Raw genomic sequence first — 6,119 nt, forward strand, 5'->3', positions numbered from 1 at the left:
AATCCCTGGACAGAGAAAGTGAGGCAAGAACTTGTTCAATGGAGGTCACACTTTACATTACAATGTTCATGGTATAGAATAATCACTTATATGTTTTTTTTTTCTCAGAATTGTCAGATACAAACTGCAAACAACTGCAGTTATAAAGTCAGAATCGCAAGATATAAACTTCTGAGAAATGAAGTCAGAATTGCATGATATAAACTTGCAATTGCGAGTTATAAAGTCAGAATCGCAAGTCTGACTTTTTTCTCAGAATTGCAATGAACACTTGCAGTTGCAGATAGTGATATAGACTCGCAATTCTGAGAAATTCAGAATTTTGTGATATAAACTCACAGTTGCGAGTTATAAAGTCTGAATTGCAAAATATAAACTTGCAAATCAGACTTTTTTCTCAGAATTGCGTGATATAAACTTGCAATTGCGAGAGAGTCGGAATCAATAGATAAACTCGCATTTCTGAAAAATAAAGTCAAAATTACATGACAAAAACTCACAATTGAGTTATAAAGTCTAAATAGGAAATGATAAATATGCAAATCTGACTTATTTCTTAAAATGTCATGATATAAACTGCAGTTCTGAGAAATTAAGTCAGAACTGTGTAATATAATCTTAAAGTTGCGAGTTATAAAGTCAGAATTGAGAAATATACACTCGCAAATCTGACTTTTCAGAATTGCGTGTTATAAACTTGCAATTGCGATAGAGTCAGAATCAAGAGATAAACTCGCAATTCTGAGAAATAGTTAAAATTGCGTGACATAAATTCACAATTGAGTTCTAAGGTCTGAATAGGAAAGTATAAATTCTGAGAAATTAAGTTAGAACTGCGTGATATAAACTTATAGTTGCAAGTTATAAAGTCAGAATTGAGAAATATAAACTTTTTTTTCTCAGAATTGAGTGATATAAACCTGCAGTTGTGAAATATAGTCAGAATCGAGAGATAAACTCTCAATTTTGAGAAATAGAAAAGAAAAGTCAAAATTGCATGACATAAACTCACAATTTAAATAGTTTAAATAGGAAAATATAAACTCGCAAATTTCTCAAATTCCTTTTTTCTTAGAATTGCACGACTATTCTGAGAAATGAAGTCAGAATTGCATGATGTAAACTTGAAAAGTTGGAATTGAGAAATATAAACTCGCAAATCTGACTTTTTTCTCAGAATTGCGATATAAACTCGCAATTGCGAGTTATAAAGTCAGAATTGCATGATATAAACTTACAATTCAGAGTTTTTATTTTGCAATTGTGACTTTTTTCTCATTTCTGACTTTATAACAGAGTTGTCAATTATTAAGTCAGAATTGTGAGATATATTATCATATCAGTCTATTTCCTTCTCACTTGTGAGATGTAAACTGTAAAAAATGTAAAAAATTGTGAGGAAAAAAATCTGAATTGCTAGTTTGTATCATACAATTCTGAGAAAAAAGTCAGAATTGTGAGTTTATATCTTGCAATTCTGCCTTTATAACTCGGAATTATAAGTTTATATCTCAATTCTGAGAAAAGAAGTCTGAATTGTGAGTTTGTATCACGCAATTCTCTGAAAAAAGTCAGAACTGTGAGATAAGTCACAATAACCTTCTTTAGTTTTTATTCAGTGGTGAAAGAGGCTATACAGAATATATTAGCATAAATCAACAGAATGATGTTAACATAATATATGTGTAACTCAATGATTTTTACCTCTTCTGCGGCTCATTCCTGACCACAAATGAGCAGCTGGAGCGGTTGGACAGACACTCCTCCTGTAATAAATGGATCTTATGGCTCAATCTGACACACAGACTGAGTAAATATATTGAGACAGCTCTTCGGGTATCTCGTGACACAAGTTGCATTTCATTTCCGCTTTCATTTGTCATCAGCGTGCACTGAGCCCGTGTGTGTATATCTGTACAGTATGTACACACACACCTGGCCGTCCATCAGCGTCAGTCCCTCTAACCGGCAGATGTTGCAATGATCTCATAATTCAAAGGCAGTTTCAGACAAGACGGTTCTGCGAACCCTCGGGCATAACCTACTTACAGAGACAGTCTTCGCACTTTCGCTATCTTATCACTCTCATCTAGATCTCACGCTCCTATTGCTGCACTATATGGTACTCTGTGTTGAACAGCCTTAAAGAAATGTGTGTCTATGTGTGTATATGGAAGGCCAAATGGTTCAAAAACATTAAATTCTTTAATGGCATTTGAACCTTTATGTTTAAGAATGGCAACCCATCAGTCGATGCCGACACACTTTCGTAAGATGACGAAGATTCTCTCATATTCATAATCACGTCAAGCTGACTCATAATTTCCTTCTCTTCTTTCATCTCCACACATATCGCATATCTCCATAACCTGGCCTCTGAAAAACCGAGATCATATCTCAGAGAAAGGCAAACCTGTCCACATTATTTTATCCAGAGCAGAGCTGAGAGACAAAGAAGCCTGCATAAATCATCTTTTCCACACAGAGACGAGAGAGAGGGGCTAAATCAAAGTGGAGCTGTTGTATTTTACCCTCATAGCTGCAAAAGCTGTTTGTCAGCTCAGGCCTACAGGGCCACAGCTGTGACTGCTCTTGATACACTATTGTTAAATTGGTGCTTCAGTGAAGTTTAGGCCTGTGATTTCTTGCTCATAGAAATATAGAGGTAGAGAATTATAAATAGGAACTGTTGCAAACTACTTGTAAATGTATATTTAAGGGTATAGTTCACCCAGAAATCGGTTGGTGATTACTCATTCTCATTTTGTTTCAAACCTGTAAGACCTTCGTTCATCTTTAGAACACTTTTTGATGAAATCTGAGAGCTTTCTGACCCTGCATAAACATCAACGCAACTAAAGGTAGTAAGGACATCATTAAAATAGTCCAGGTGACATCAGTGGTTCAACTGTATTGTTATGAAGCTACGAGAATACTTTTTGTACGCAAAAAAAAAAAAAAATAAAATAAAATAACAACTTTATTCAACATTTTTTTCTCACATTTTGGCTGAACTGCCCCTTTAAGCAATATCATATGGGTAAGTTGTAAAATGTTTGTATGACTTTATATAACAGTTAAATTAGCAATTAATATAGTTTTATGTTAATATTAATTCAAATGAATAAATTCATAATTAATAATGAATTAATTTAAAACTTCCTGGTTTTCTATTTTGCTGTTCCCTGCTGAAAAAAAGCCAGCTCTGAGCAATCCTGGAGTGAGTTAAAATGCAAATGCTCCAGTTTTTAAAAACCCAGACTAAAATGTTACTAATCATTCCTGTAATATGAGTATTTAGTTAAAATGTTAAAGTTACAGTTTAAGAAAAATATGTGAGAGCTTGCAATAAATGATTTTGCACTATTAATACTGTTTTCTTGTGGCTTTGACTGCTTATGCATGTAAACAAGCATCAGACATCCAACTAAGATCCAATTTTTAATAGAAGATGATGATTTAAATTTGCAGACTTGGAAGATCGTTTATAAATATACCATGTTTGCTTATTAATATTTTTTTACACTCTACACGATGAGACATTACAAAAATCCCCAACAATAAACGAATATGGAAGGCCAAAACGTCAACAACATTTTTGCATCATTGACACAATCTGTATTGTCAAAAGCGCTGTATAAATAAAGGTGACTTGACGTAAAATATGCGTATTTCACACATTAAATATATATTGTTTGCGCGTATTTAGTGCATTGATTTGTCACGCACAAACAATATTAATAAACATAAGCAATTTTAATTAGCCTAAAATAACGTGTCATTGCATCGCCTGCATATGACTTCATGCACCATCAATTTTCCCATTTTATTTTGTAGGAAACTTGATGAAGACAACAACTCCCATGATTCCACATTTAATCATTGCGTCATCCAACAACGCCTTTGGTTCTTTGTTTGTTTTGAATTTGCCCTCTGGCTACATATTGTGCCATTATATATGCATATAATACTTGTTAAATATGCATATTTTATGTGTTGGTGACATGTCAAAATTCATGTTTTTGAATCATTTGTCCTTCAGTTTACTGTTTACTTTACATGTCTTTCTATAGTATCTTCAGTCGTAAAGAAATTATGTTTTTTGAGGAAAACATTTCAGGATTTCTCTCCATATAGTGGACCTCTATGGTGCCCCCGAGTTTGAACTTCCAAAATGCAGTTTAAATGCAGCTTCAAAGAGCTCTAAACGATCCTAGCACAGAAAGAAGGGTCTTATCTGGCAAAACGATCGGTCATTTTCTAAAAAAAAAAAAAAATGACAGTTTATATACCTTTTAACCTTAAATGCTCATCTTGTCTAGCTCTGCGTGAACGCTATGTATTCTGGTTCATGACATTTGAGGTTAAAAAATATATAAATTATCATTAAAAAAAAAATCGCATTTCACTAGATAAGACCCTTCTTCCTCATCTGGGATCATTTAGAGCCATTTGAAGCTGTATTTAAACTGCATTTTGAAAGTTCAAACTCGCGGGCACCATAGAAGTCCATTACAGTATATGGAACATCTTGGATGACAAGGGGGTAAGTAAATTATCTGTACATTTTAAGGTTGGTTTTATGCAATTATGCATAATTTCGCATTCTTACTAGGACATGTAACATGCAACAAGCGCACTGTGAAATAAAGTGTTTGTCATCACCTTAGAACTAATAATGTTCTATCTGCATTCTTTCGAGATACTGAGCTTCAAAGTTTTTGCATTCCATAGACTTCTGTAGTTGGAATCCATTTTTGTTTTCCAAAAAAAAAAGGCCCATAATGTGCACAGCTTACAAAAGAAACATCAAATAATGTAAATAAGTTGTTAAATAATGAGAATATGTGAAAACTCAATTTGGACAAAAATGTCAGATAGAACCTTATAATTCTAAGGTGACTATAGTACTTTTAGGTATGTTTAGTAAAGTACTATGATTTTAAAATCTATTCTGCAGATTTTCTTCCAAAATCGGCATAGACAATGTGTGACTACACTCTTAAAATACACTCTTAAAAATAAAGGTGCTTTAAAAGGCACTGCCATAGAAGAACCATTTTGGTTCCACAACGAACCATTCAATTAAACTTTCTTACCTTTTTATAATCTGAAGATTTTGTGAAACTGAAAGGTTCTTCAGATGTTAAAGGTTCTTCATAGAACCATTTAAACAAAAAAGCTTCTTCTATGGCACCATGAAGCACCTTTATTTTTAAGAGTGTAATGGTAAATCCATTCAGTTTCAGTTGTTTTACAGTAGGAGGGACTCTCCGCCTCTTCGTCAGACACAAGTTTCCTGTGCTTAAAGTGAATCAGCTGTTGTAAGTACATCACTGACAGAAGCCTTTGAACTGAACATACAGTATTAGAGGCTTTGGAAAAGGGTCTGGAAACTTCTGGTCTTACTAAAACATTCAGACAGAGAAATGATTCTTATGTGCCGCTGACTGTTGCGTATCTTCAGCTGTTCACCAGAAGTGCAGAATGTAATTTGTGTCTTCAAATCCCCTTGGCACATAAGCAATGTCCTCCATAACTGATTTATTTTTAATGTAAGAACGTACTCTTGTAAGGGGACTCTTCTAACAATGTAAGCTTCTGTAAGTTGGCTTCACTGCTGTGTTGTTGTGTTGAGTCAACATTTAATCTTTAAAGGTGTAGTTAGCTTCACCCCTGAGAATTCACTATAGCGCTTCTGCTTGGAATCCACGCAGCTCAGTTGTTGTTACCAAGGCAACTGGCTCTCTGCAATGCACCTCCTGTTTGCCTGTTTGGAGACAGGAAGCCTGAAGCATTGACTTCATGTGCCAACAGCCCCACATTAATTCCCCCTCATGCTGATGGAGGAAGATTTCTGGTACTTTTAATTAGGGGATACTCTCCCTCTCTTTCCCACACACACACACACACACACACACACACACACTGTTCAGTTTTTTGTTCTTTCTCTCTCTTTTGCATTGTCAGACAAATTCTAAAAGTTTTGAGACTTGTTAAAATCCTTGTTTAAAGGAAGAAGCTTAACTGAGGTCAGCCTAACTTAATTGCCACATATCATCTCAGTTGAGAATAGAATGAGGATCCAGTATATAATACCAGACAATGCTTTCACTTTA

This window comes from Garra rufa, chromosome 4, assembly GCF_049309525.1.
Source record: "Garra rufa chromosome 4, GarRuf1.0, whole genome shotgun sequence".
In the NCBI taxonomy this organism is placed as follows: Eukaryota; Metazoa; Chordata; class Actinopteri; order Cypriniformes; family Cyprinidae; genus Garra; species Garra rufa.